Raw genomic sequence first — 13,401 nt, forward strand, 5'->3', positions numbered from 1 at the left:
GCTTAGGGTGCGAGAGGTTCAAATCCCGGACGAGCCCATGACTCATTGTCATTTTCATCTTATTGTTTTTAGTTGATTCAGTAAAGCTAGCCATTTCAAATTAGATTTTGTCAATTTCCGAAAATAGCTCTCATAACATTGTCCAAAACAAAATCCCTATGTATTAATGGGATGATTCTTTGTTAATGTTTCAAAAAGTCTCATGTGCCCAAACTGAATGAGACTATTCTTTGCAGGTACTTATGAATCTTGGCTTTATGATTTTCAAGTGAGTAAATTTAGTAAAATGTGACTTCTATGGTTACATTTTCGATGACTTGTACATTTCTTTTCTATAGAAGACAGTAGTGTTCCTAAATAAATCCATATTAACTTAAGATATGAATAAATAAAGTCTTTCTTTTGAGTGTCTTTAATATTTACAGATATTATACTAATTAAGAGTAGATACTTTGTAGGTACTGTGATTCTTTGCTTTCAAACTTTCAGATGTGAATGCTTAGAAAAATCTCAACATCAACAATATGTTATATTAATAAAAACTTACACTTTCATAAGTGCATACTTCGTAAGAAAATCAACCATATGGAACCATATCAGATAAACAAATCTCTCCAACGTTGTTGACCTGGAGTGTATTTAAAGAACAGTCTCATTTTGACACAAAACACAGCTAAATCATGTTCTCTTGTGTTGCTTATTGGTCTAAAAACATTCTTCTCACATAGAGTGTGATAGATTCTCTGATTATTCCCCAGAAAAACCCAAACACTGTAGGCATCATATATAATAAAATTGCAATATTGAAATGGGTTTACATTGTAAAATGTCTAGTTAAAGGTAATATTTTCTATACTTTACAAGTTTCTTTTTGGCAGAATTACATTTTTAAAATAATTACTTCTTTTTGCTTTTAAAAATTCGAAAAACTCACTTAAATTTATGTTTCCGAATGGCTCGTTGGTCTAGGGGTATGATTCTCGCTTAGGGTGCGAGAGGTCATGGGTTCAAATCCCGGACGAGCCCATGACTTATAGTCATTTTCATCTTATTGTTTTTAGTTGATTCAGTAAAGCTAGCCATTTGAAGATAGATTTTGTGAATTTCCCAAAATAGCTCTCATAACATTGTCCAAAACAAAATCCCTATGTATTAATGGGATGATTCTTTGTTAATGTTTCAAAAAGTCTCATGTGCCCAAACTGAATGAGACTATTCTTTGCAGGTACTTATGAATCTTGGCTTTATGATTTTCAAGTGAGTAAATTTAGTAAAATGTGACTCCTATGGTTACATTTTCGATGACTTGTACATTTCTTTTCTATAGAAGACAGTAGTGTTCCTAAATAAATCTATATTAACTTAAGATATGAATAAATAAAGTCTTTCGTTTGAGTGTCTTTATTATTTACAGATATGATACTAATAAAGAGTAGGTACTTTGTAGGTACTGTGATTCTTGGTTTTCAAATTTTCAGATGTGAATGCTTAGAAAAATCTCAACATACACAATATGTTATATTAATAAAAACTTACACTTTCATAAGTGCATACTTCGTAAGAAAATCAACCATATGGAACCATATCAGATAAACAAATCTCTCCAACGTAGATGACCTGGAGTGTATTTAAAGAACAGTCTCATTTTGACAGAAAACACAGCTAAATCATGTTCTCTTGTGTTGCTTATTGGTCTAAAAATGTTCTTCTCACATAGAGTGTGATAGATTCTCTGATTATTCCCCAGAAAAACCCAAACACTGTAGGCATCATATATAATAAAATTGCAATATTGAAATGGGTTTACATTGTAAAATATCTAGTTAAAGGTAATATTTTCTATACTTTACAAGTTTCTTTTTGGCAGAATTACATTTTTAAAATAATTACTTTTTTTTGCTTTTAAAAATTCGAAAAATGCACCTAAATTTTTGCTTCTAAATGGCTCGTTGGTCTAGGGGTATGATTCTCGCTTAGGGTGTGAGAGGTCCCAGGTTCAAATCCCGGACGAGCCCTTGACTCCTTGTCATTTTCATCTTATTGTTTTTAGTTGATTCAGTAAAGCTAGCCATTTCAAGTTAGATTTTGTCAATTTCCAAAAATAGCTCTCATAACATTGTCCAAAACAAAATCCCTATGTATTAATGGGATGATTCTTTGTTAATGTTTCAAAAAGTCTCATGTGCCCAAACTGAATGAGACTATTCTTTGCAGGTACTTATGAATCTTGGCTTTATGATTTTCAAGTGAGTAAATTTAGTAAAATGTGACTTCTATGGTTACATTTTCGATGACTTGTACATTTCTTTTCTATAGAAGACAGTAGTGTTCCTAAATAAATCTATATTAACTTAAGATATGAATAAATAAAGTCTTTCATTTGAGTGTCTTTATTATTTACAGATATGATACTAATAAAGAGTAGGTACTTTGTAGGTACTGTGATTCTTGGCTTTCAAATTTTCAGATGTGAATGCTTAGAAAAATCTCAACATACAGAATATGTTATATTAATAAAAACTTACACTTTCATAAGTGCATACTTCGTAAGAAAATCAACCATATGGAACCATATCAGATAAACAAATCTCTCCAACGTAGATGACCTGGAGTGTATTTAAAGAACAGTCTCATTTTGACACAAAACAGAGCTAAATCATGTTCTCTTGTGTTGCTTATTGGTCTAAAAACGTTCTTCTCACATAGAGTGTGATAGATTCTATGATTATTCCCCAGAAAAACCCAAACACTGTAGGCATCATATATAATAAAATTGCAATATTGAAATGGGTTTACATTGTAAAATATCTAGTTAAAGGTAATATTTTCTATACTTTACAAGTTTCTTTTTGGCAGAATTACATTTTTAAAATAATTACTTCTTTTTGCTTTTAAAAATTCGAAAAATGCACTTAAATTTTTGCTTCTAAATGGCTCGTTGGTCTAGGGGTATGATTCTTGCTTAGGGTGCGAGAGGTCCCGGGGTTCAAATCCCGGACGAGCCCATGACTCCTTGTCATTTTCATCTTATTGTTTTTAGTTGATTCAGTAAAGCTAGCCATTTCAAATTAGATTTTGTCAATTTCCGAAAATAGCTCTCATAACATTGTCCAAAACAAAATCCCTATGTATTAATGGGATGATTCTTTGTTAATGTTTCAAAAAGTCTCATGTGCCCAAACTGAATGAGACTATTCTTTGCAGGTACTTATGAATCTTGGCTTTATGATTTTCAAGTGAGTAAATTTAGTAAAATGTGACTCCTATGGTTACATTTTCGATGACTTGTACATTTCTTTTCTATAGAAGACAGTAGTGTTCCTAAATAAATCTATATTAACTTAAGATATGAATAAATAAAGTCTTTCGTTTGAGTGTCTTTATTATTTACAGATATGATACTAATAAAGAGTAGGTACTTTGTAGGTACTGTGATTCTTGGTTTTCAAATTTTCAGATGTGAATGCTTAGAAAAATCTCAACATACACAATATGTTATATTAATAAAAACTTACACTTTCATAAGTGCATACTTCGTAAGAAAATCAACCATATGGAACCATATCAGATAAACAAATCTCTCCAACGTAGATGACCTGGAGTGTATTTAAAGAACAGTCTCATTTTGACAGAAAACACAGCTAAATCATGTTCTCTTGTGTTGCTTATTGGTCTAAAAATGTTCTTCTCACATAGAGTGTGATAGATTCTCTGATTATTCCCCAGAAAAACCCAAACACTGTAGGCATCATATATAATAAAATTGCAATATTGAAATGGGTTTACATTGTAAAATATCTAGTTAAAGGTAATATTTTCTATACTTTACAAGTTTCTTTTTGGCAGAATTACATTTTTAAAATAATTACTTCTTTTTGCTTTTAAAAATTCGAAAAATGCACTTAAATTTTTGCTTCTAAATGGCTCGTTGGTCTAGGGGTATGATTCTCGCTTAGGGTGTGACAGGTCCCGGGTTCAAATCCCGGACGAGCCCATGACTCATTGTCATTTTCATCTTATTGTTTTTAGTTGATTCAGTAAAGCTAGCCATTTCAAATTAGATTTTGTCAATTTCCGAAAATAGCTCTCATAACATTGTCCAAAACAAAATCCCTATGTATTAATGGGATGATTCTTTGTTAATGTTTCAAAAAGTCTCATGTGCCCAAACTGAATGAGACTATTCTTTGCAGGTACTTATGAATCTTGGCTTTATGATTTTCAAGTGAGTAAATTTAGTAAAATGTGACTCCTATGGTTACATTTTCGATGACTTGTACATTTCTTTTCTATAGAAGACAGTAGTGTTCCTAAATAAATCTATATTAACTTAAGATATGAATAAATAAAGTCTTTCTTTTGAGTGTCTTTAATATTTACAGATATGATACTAATTAAGAGTAGATACTTTGTAGGTACTGTGATTCTTTGCTTTCAAACTTTCAGATGTGAATGCTTAGAAAAATCTCAACATCAACAATCTGTTATATTAATAAAAACTTACACTTTCATAAGTGCATTCTTCGTAAGAAAATCAACCATATGGAACCATATCAGATAAACAAATCTCTCCAACGTTGTTGACCTGGAGTGTATTTAAAGAACAGTCTCATTTTGACACAAAACACAGCTAAATCATGTTCTCTTGTGTTGCTTATTGGTCTAAAAACGTTCTTCTCACATAGAGTGTGATAGATTCTCTGATTATTCCCCAGAAAAACCCAAACACTGTAGGCATCATATATAATAAAATTGCAATATTGAAATGGGTTTACATTGTAAAATATCTAGTTAAAGGTAATATTTTCTATACTTTACAAGTTTCTTTTTGGCAGAATTACATTTTTAAAATAATTACTTTTTTTTGCTTTTAAAAATTCGAAAAATGCACTTAAATTTTTGCTTCTAAATGGCTCGTTGGTCTAGGGGTATGATTCTCGCTTAGGGTGCGAGAGGTCCCAGGTTCAAATCCCGGACGAGCCCTTGACTCCTTGTCATTTTCATCTTATTGTTTTTAGTTGATTCAGTAAAGCTAGCCATTTCAAGTTAGATTTTGTCAATTTCCAAAAATAGCTCTCATAACATTGTCCAAAACAAAATCCCTATGTATTAATGGGATGATTCTTTGTTAATGTTTCAAAAAGTCTCATGTGCCCAAACTGAATGAGACTATTCTTTGCAGGTACTTATGAATCTTGGCTTTATGATTTTCAAGTGAGTAAATTTAGTAAAATGTGACTTCTATGGTTACATTTTCGATGACTTGTACATTTCTTTTCTATAGAAGACAGTAGTGTTCCTAAATAAATCTATATTAACTTAAGATATGAATAAATAAAGTCTTTCATTTGAGTGTCTTTATTATTTACAGATATGATACTAATAAAGAGTAGGTACTTTGTAGGTACTGTGATTCTTGGCTTTCAAATTTTCAGATGTGAATGCTTAGAAAAATCTCAACATACAGAATATGTTATATTAATAAAAACTTACACTTTCATAAGTGCATACTTCGTAAGAAAATCAACCATATGGAACCATATCAGATAAACAAAACTCTCCAACGTAGATGACCTGGAGTGTATTTAAAGAACAGTCTCATTTTGACACAAAACACAGCTAAATCATGTTCTCTTGTGTTGTTTATTGGTCTAAAAACGTTCTTCTCACATAGAATGTGATAGATTCTCTGATTATTCCCCAGAAAAACCCAAACACTGTAGGTATCATATATAATAAAATTGCAATATTGAAATGGGTTTACATTGTAAAATATCTAGTTAAAGGTAATATTTTCTATACTTTACAAGTTTCTTTTTGGCATAATTACATTTTTAAAATAATTACTTCTTTTTGCTTTTAAAAATTCGAAAAATGCACTTAAATTTTTGCTTCTAAATGGCTCGTTGGTCTAGGGGTATGATTCTCGCTTAGGGTGCGAGAGGTCCCAGGTTCAAATCCCGGACGAGCCCTTGACTCCTTGTCATTTTCATCTTATTGTTTTTAGTTGATTCAGTAAAGCTAGCCATTTCAAGTTAGATTTTGTCAATTTCCAAAAATAGCTCTCATAACATTGTCCAAAACAAAATCCCTATGTATTAATGGGATGATTCTTTGTTAATGTTTCAAAAAGTCTCATGTGCCCAAACTGAATGAGACTATTCTTTGCAGGTACTTATGAATCTTGGCTTTATGATTTTCAAGTGAGTAAATTTAGTAAAATGTGACTTCTATGGTTACATTTTCGATGACTTGTACATTTCTTTTCTATAGAAGACAGTAGTGTTCCTAAATAAATCTATATTAACTTAAGATATGAATAAATAAAGTCTTTCATTTGAGTGTCTTTATTATTTACAGATATGATACTAATAAAGAGTAGGTACTTTGTAGGTACTGTGATTCTTGGCTTTCAAATTTTCAGATGTGAATGCTTAGAAAAATCTCAACATACAGAATATGTTATATTAATAAAAACTTACACTTTCATAAGTGCATACTTCGTAAGAAAATCAACCATATGGAACCATATCAGATAAACAAAACTCTCCAACGTAGATGACCTGGAGTGTATTTAAAGAACAGTCTCATTTTGACACAAAACACAGCTAAATCATGTTCTCTTGTGTTGTTTATTGGTCTAAAAACGTTCTTCTCACATAGAATGTGATAGATTCTCTGATTATTCCCCAGAAAAACCCAAACACTGTAGGTATCATATATAATAAAATTGCAATATTGAAATGGGTTTACATTGTAAAATATCTAGTTAAAGGTAATATTTTCTATACTTTACAAGTTTCTTTTTGGCAGAATTACATTTTTAAAATAATTACTTCTTTTTGCTTTTAAAAATTCGAAAAATGCACTTAAATTTTTGCTTCTAAATGGCTCGTTGGTCTAGGGGTATGATTCTCGCTTAGGGTGTGACAGGTCCCGGGTTCTAATCCCGGACGAGCCCATGACTCATTGTCATTTTCATCTTATTGTTTTTAGTTGATTCAGTAAAGCTAGCCATTTCAAATTAGATTTTGTCAATTTCCGAAAATAGCTCTCATAACATTGTCCAAAACAAAATCCCTATGTATTAATGGGATGATTCTTTGTTAATGTTTCAAAAAGTCTCATGTGCCCAAACTGAATGAGACTATTCTTTGCAGGTACTTATGAATCTTGGCTTTATGATTTTTAAGTGAGTAAATTTAGTAAAATGTGACTCCTATGGTTACATTTTCGATGACTTGTACATTTCTTTTCTATAGAAGACAGTAGTGTTCCTAAATAAATCTATATTAACTTAAGATATGAATAAATAAAGTCTTTCTTTTGAGTGTCTTTAATATTTACAGATATGATACTAATTAAGAGTAGATACTTTGTAGGTACTGTGATTCTTTGCTTTCAAACTTTCAGATGTGAATGCTTAGAAAAATCTCAACATCAACAATCTGTTATATTAATAAAAACTTACACTTTCATAAGTGCATTCTTCGTAAGAAAATCAACCATATGGAACCATATCAGATAAACAAATCTCTCCAACGTTGTTGACCTGGAGTGTATTTAAAGAACAGTCTCATTTTGACACAAAACACAGCTAAATCATGTTCTCTTGTGTTGCTTATTGGTCTAAAAACGTTCTTCTCACATAGAGTGTGATAGATTCTCTGATTATTCCCCAGAAAAACCCAAACACTGTAGGCATCATATATAATAAAATTGCAATATTGAAATGGGTTTACATTGTAAAATGTCTAGTTAAAGGTAATATTTTCTATACTTTGCAATTTTCTTTTTGTCAGAATTAAATTTTTAAAATAATTACTTCTTTTTGCTTTTAAAAATTCGAAAAACTCACTTAAATTTATGCTTCTGAATGGCTCGTTGGTCTAGGGGTATGATTCTCGCTTAGGGTGCAAGAGGTCCCGGGTTCAAATCCCGGATGAGCCCATAACTACTTGTAATTTTCATCTTATTGTTTTTAGTTGATTCAGTAAAGCTAGCCATTTGAAGATAGATTTTGTCAATTTCCCAAAATAGCTCTCATAACATTGTCCAAAACAAAATCCCTATGTATTAATGGGATGATTCTTAGTTAATGTTTCAAAAAGTCTCATGTGCCCAAACTGAATGAGACTATTCTTTGAAGGTACTTATGAATCTTGGCTGAATGATTTTCAAGTGAGTAAATTTAGTAAAATGTGACTCCTATAGTTACATTTTCAATGACTTGTACATTTCTTTTCTATAGAATACAGTAGTGTTCCTAAATAAATCTATATTAACTTAAGATATGAATAAATAAAGTCTTTCATTTGAGGGTCTTTTTTATTTACAGATTTGATACTAATAAAGAGTAGGTACTTTGTAGGTACTGTGATTCTTGGCTTTCAAATTTTCAGATGTGAATGCTTAGAAAAATCTCAACATCAACAATATGTTATATTAATAAAAACTTACACTTTCATAAGTGCATACTTCGTAAGAAAATCAACCCTATTGAACCATATCAGATAAACAAATCTCTCCAACGTAGATGACCTGGAGTGTATTTAAAGACCAGTCTCATTTTGACACAAAACACAGCTAAATCATGTTCTCTTGTGTTGCTTATTGGTCTAAAAACGTACTTCTCACATAGAGTGTGATAGATTCTCTGATTATTCCCCAGAAAAATCCAAACACTGTAGGCATCATATATAATAAAATTGCAATATTGAAATGGGTTTACATTGTAAAATGTCTAGTTAAAGGTAATATTTTCTATACTTTGCAATTTTCTTTTTGTCAGAATTAAATTTTTAAAATAATTACTTCTTTTTGCTTTTAAAAATTCGAAAAACACATTTAAATTTATGCTTCTGAATGGCTCGTTGGTCTAGAGGTATGATTCTCGCTTAGGGTGCGAGAGGTCCCGGGTTCAAATCCCGGACGAGCCCATGACTACTTGTAATTTTCATCTTATTGTTTTTAGTTGATTCAGTAAAGCTAGCCATTTGAAGATAGATTTTGTCAATTTCCCAAAATAGCTCTCATAACATTGTCCAAAACAAAATCCCTATGTATTAATGGGATGATTCTTAGTTAATGTTTCAAAAAGTTTTATGTGCCCAAACTGAATGAGACTATTCTTTGCAGGTACTTATGAATCTTGGCTTTATGATTTTCAAGTGAGTAAATTTAGTAAAATGTGACTCCTATGGTTACATTTTCAATGACTCGTACATTTCTTTTCTATAGAAGACAGAAGTGTTCCAAAATAAATCTATATTAACTTAAGTTGTGAATAAATAAAGTCTTTCTTTTGAGTGTCTTTATTATTTACAGATATGAAACTAATAAAGAGTAGGTACTTTGTAGGTACTGTGATTCTTGGCTTTCAAATTTTCAGATGTGAATGCTTAGAAAAATCTCAACATCAACAATATGTTATATTAATAAAAACTTACACTTTCATAAGTGCATACTTCGTAAGAAAATCAACCATATGGAACCATATCAGATAAACAAATCTCTCCAACGTAGATGACCTGGAGTGTATTTAAAGAACAGTCTCATTGTGACACAAAACACAGCTAAATCATGTTCTCTTGTGTTGCTTATTGGTCTAAAAACGTATTTCTCACATAGAGTGTGATAAATTCTCTGATTATTCCCCAGAAAAACCGAAACACTGTAGGCATCATATATAATAAAATTGCAATATTGAAATGGGTTTACATTGTAAAATGTCTAGTTAAAGGTAATATGTTCTATACTTTGCAATTTTCTTTTTGTCAGAATTAAATTTTTAAAATAATTACTTCTTTTTGCTTTTAAAAATTCGAAAAACTCACTTAAATTTATGCTTCTGAATGGCTCGTTGGTCTAGGGGTATGATTCTCGCTTAGGGTGCAAGAGGTCCCGGGTTCAAATCCCGGACGAGCCCATGACTACTTGTAATTTTCATCTTATTGTTTTTAGTTGATTCAGTAAAGCTAGCCATTTGAAGATAGATTTTGTCAATTTCCCAAAATAGCTCTCATAACATTGTCCAAAACAAAATCCCTATGTATTAATGGGATGATTCTTAGTTAATGTTTCAAAAAGTTTTATGTGCCCAAACTGAATGAGACTATTCTTTGCAGGTACTTATGAATCTTGGCTTTATGATTTTCAAGTGAGTAAATTTAGTAAAATGTGACTCCTATGGTTAAATTTTCAATGACTCGTACATTTCTTTTCTATAGAAGACAGAAGTGTTCCAAAATAAATCTATATTAACTTAAGTTGTGAATAAATAAAGTCTTTCTTTTGAGTGTCTTTATTATTTACAGATATGAAACTAATAAAGAGTAGGTACTTTGTAGGTACTGTGATTCTTGGCTTTCAAATTTTCAGATGTGAATGCTTAGAAAAATCTCAACATCAACAATATGTTATATTAATAAAAACTTACACTTTCATAAGTGCATACTTCGTAAGAAAATCAACCATATGGAACCATATCAGATAAACAAATCTCTCCAACGTAGATGACCTGGAGTGTATTTAAAGAACAGTCTCATTGTGACACAAAACACAGCTAAATCATGTTCTCTTGTGTTGCTTATTGGTCTAAAGACGTATTTCTCACATAGAGTGTGATAAATTCTCTGATTATTCCCCAGAAAAACCGAAACACTGTAGGCATCATATATAATAAAATTGCAATATTGAAATGGGTTTACATTGTAAAATGTCTAGTTAAAGGTAATATGTTCTATACATTACAATTTTCTTTTTGTCAGAATTAAATTTTTAAAATAATTACTTCTTTTTGCTTTTAAAAATTCGAAAAACACACTTAAATTTATGCTTCTGAATGGCTCGTTGGTCTAGGGGTATGATTCTCGCTTAGGGTGCGAGAGGTCACGGGTTGAAATTCTGGACGAGCCCATGACTTATAGTCATTTTCATCTTATTGTTTTTAGTTGATTCAGTAAAGCTAGCCATTTCAAGATAGATTTTGTCAATTTCCCAAAATAGCTCTCATAACATTGTCCAAAACAAAATCCCTATGTATTAATGGGATGATTCTTAGTTAATGTTTCAAAAAGTCTCATGTGCCCAAACTGAATGAGACTATTCTTTGAAGGTACTTATGAATCTTGGCTTTATGATTTTCAAGTGAGTAAATTTAGTAAAATGTGACTCCTATAGTTACATTTTCAATGACTTGTACATTTCTTTTCTATAGAATACAGTAGTGTTCCTAAATAAATCTATATTAACTTAAGATATGAATAAATAAAGTCTTTCATTTGAGGGTCTTTATTATTTACAGATATGATACTAATAAAGAGTAGGTACTTTGTAGGTACTGTGATTCTTGGCTTTCAAATTTTCAGATGTGAATGCTTAGAAAAATCTCAACATCAACAATATGTTATATTAATAAAAACTTACACTTTCATAAGTGCATACTTCGTAAGAAAATCAACCCTATTGAACCATATCAGATAAACAAATCTCTCCAACGTAGATGACCTGGAGTGTATTTAAAGACCAGTCTCATTTTGACACAAAACACAGCTAAATCATGTTCTCTTGTGTTGCTTATTGGTCTAAAAACGTACTTCTCACATAGAGTGTGATAGATTCTCTGATTATTCCCCAGAAAAATCCAAACACTGTAGGCATCATATATAATAAAATTGCAATATTGAAATGGGTTTACATTGTAAAATGTCTAGTTAAAGGTAATATTTTCTATACTTTGCAATTTTCTTTTTGTCAGAATTAAATTTTTAAAATAATTACTTCTTTTTGCTTTTAAAAATTCGAAAAACACATTTAAATATATGCTTCTGAATGGCTCGTTGGTCTAGAGGTATGATTCTCGCTTAGGGTGCGAGAGGTCCCGGGTTGAAATCTCGGACGAGCCCATGACTTATAGTCATTTTCATCTTATTGTTTTTAGTTGATTCAGTAAAGCTAGCCATTTCAAGTTAGATTTTGTCAATTTCCAAAAATAGCTCTCATAACATTGTCCAAAACAAAATCCCTATGTATTAATGGGATGATTCTTAGTTAATGTTTAAAAAAGTCTCATGTGCCCAAACTGAATGAGACTATTCTTTGCAGGTACTTATGAATCTTGACTTTATGATTTTCAAGTGAGTAAATTTAGTAAAATGTGACTCCTATGGTTACATTTTCGATGACTTGTACATTTCTTTTCTATAGAAGACAGTAGTGTTCCTAAATAAATCTATATTAACTTAAGATATGAATAAATAAAGTCTTTCTTTTGAGTGTCTTTAATATTTACAGATATGATACTAATTAAGAGTAGATACTTTGTAGGTACTGTGATTCTTTGCTTTCAAACTTTCAGATGTGAATGCTTAGAAAAATCTCAACATCAACAATATGTTATATTAATAAAAACTTACACTTTCATAAGTGCATACTTCGTAAGAAAATCAACCATATGGAACCATATCAGATAAACAAATCTCTCCAACGTTGTTGACCTGGAGTGTATTTAAAGAACAGTCTCATTTTGACACAAAACACAGCTAAATCATGTTCTCTTGTGTTGCTTATTGGTCTAAAAACGTTCTTCTCACATAGAGTGTGATAGATTCTCTGATTATTCCCCAGAAAAACCCAAACATTGTAGGCATCATATATAATAAAATTGCAATATTGAAATGGGTTTACATTGTAAAATATCTAGTTAAAGGTAATATTTTCTATACTTTACAAGTTTCTTTTTGGCAGAATTACATTTTTAAAATAATTACTTCTTTTTGCTTTTAAAAATTCGAAAAACGCACTTAAAATATTGTTTCTGAATGGCTTGTTGGTCTAGGGGTATGATACTTGCTTAGGGTGCAAGAGGTCCCGGGTTCAAATCCTGGACGAGCCCTTGACTCCTTGTCATTTTCATCTTATTGTTTTTAGTTGATTCAGTAAAGCTAGCCATTTCAAATTAGATTTTGTCAATTTCCAAAAATAGCTCTCATAACATTGTCCAAAACAAAATCCCTATGTATTAATGGGATGATTCTTAGTTAATGTTTCAAAAAGTCTCATGTGCCCAAACTGAATGAGACTATTCTTTGCAGGTACTTATGAATCTTGGCTTTATGATTTTCAAGTGAGTAAATTTAGTAAAATGTGACTCCTATGGTTACATTTTCGATGACTTGTACATTTCTTTTCTATAGAAGACAGTAGTGTTCCTAAATAAATCTATATTAACTTAAGATATGAATAAATAAAGTCTTTCTTTTGAGTGTCTTTAATATTTACAGATATGATACTAATTAAGAGTAGATACTTTGTAGGTACTGTGATTCTTTGCTTTCAAACTTTCAGATGTGAATGCTTAGAAAAATCTCAACATCAACAATATGTTATATTAATAAAAAC

The 13,401-nt window shown here is 30.8% G+C and overlaps 8 non-coding genes across 8 annotated transcripts; all 8 read left to right on the forward strand.

The window, feature by feature from the left end:
* Positions 1 to 954: 954 nt before the first annotated feature.
* TRNAP-AGG (transfer RNA proline (anticodon AGG)) lies at positions 955 to 1,026 on the forward strand. The gene has a single exon. It is a non-coding gene; the product is annotated as a tRNA-Pro (tRNA).
* A 1,906-nt stretch (positions 1,027 to 2,932) lies between these two features.
* TRNAP-AGG (transfer RNA proline (anticodon AGG)) lies at positions 2,933 to 3,005 on the forward strand. The gene has a single exon. It is a non-coding gene; the product is annotated as a tRNA-Pro (tRNA).
* Positions 3,006 to 4,911: 1,906 nt separating this feature from the next.
* Positions 4,912 to 4,983, forward strand: TRNAP-AGG (transfer RNA proline (anticodon AGG)). The gene has a single exon. It is a non-coding gene; the product is annotated as a tRNA-Pro (tRNA).
* Positions 4,984 to 5,900: 917 nt separating this feature from the next.
* Positions 5,901 to 5,972, forward strand: TRNAP-AGG (transfer RNA proline (anticodon AGG)). The gene has a single exon. It is a non-coding gene; the product is annotated as a tRNA-Pro (tRNA).
* A 1,906-nt stretch (positions 5,973 to 7,878) lies between these two features.
* On the forward strand, positions 7,879 to 7,950 carry TRNAP-AGG (transfer RNA proline (anticodon AGG)). The gene has a single exon. It is a non-coding gene; the product is annotated as a tRNA-Pro (tRNA).
* A 917-nt stretch (positions 7,951 to 8,867) lies between these two features.
* TRNAP-AGG (transfer RNA proline (anticodon AGG)) lies at positions 8,868 to 8,939 on the forward strand. Its single transcript has one exon. It is a non-coding gene; the product is annotated as a tRNA-Pro (tRNA).
* Positions 8,940 to 9,856: 917 nt separating this feature from the next.
* On the forward strand, positions 9,857 to 9,928 carry TRNAP-AGG (transfer RNA proline (anticodon AGG)). The gene has a single exon. It is a non-coding gene; the product is annotated as a tRNA-Pro (tRNA).
* A 2,895-nt stretch (positions 9,929 to 12,823) lies between these two features.
* Positions 12,824 to 12,895, forward strand: TRNAP-AGG (transfer RNA proline (anticodon AGG)). Its single transcript has one exon. It is a non-coding gene; the product is annotated as a tRNA-Pro (tRNA).
* The last annotated feature ends 506 nt before the right edge of the window (positions 12,896 to 13,401 follow it).

This window comes from Mixophyes fleayi, chromosome 1 (assembly GCF_038048845.1).
Source record: "Mixophyes fleayi isolate aMixFle1 chromosome 1, aMixFle1.hap1, whole genome shotgun sequence".
Classification (NCBI taxonomy): Eukaryota; Metazoa; Chordata; class Amphibia; order Anura; family Limnodynastidae; genus Mixophyes; species Mixophyes fleayi.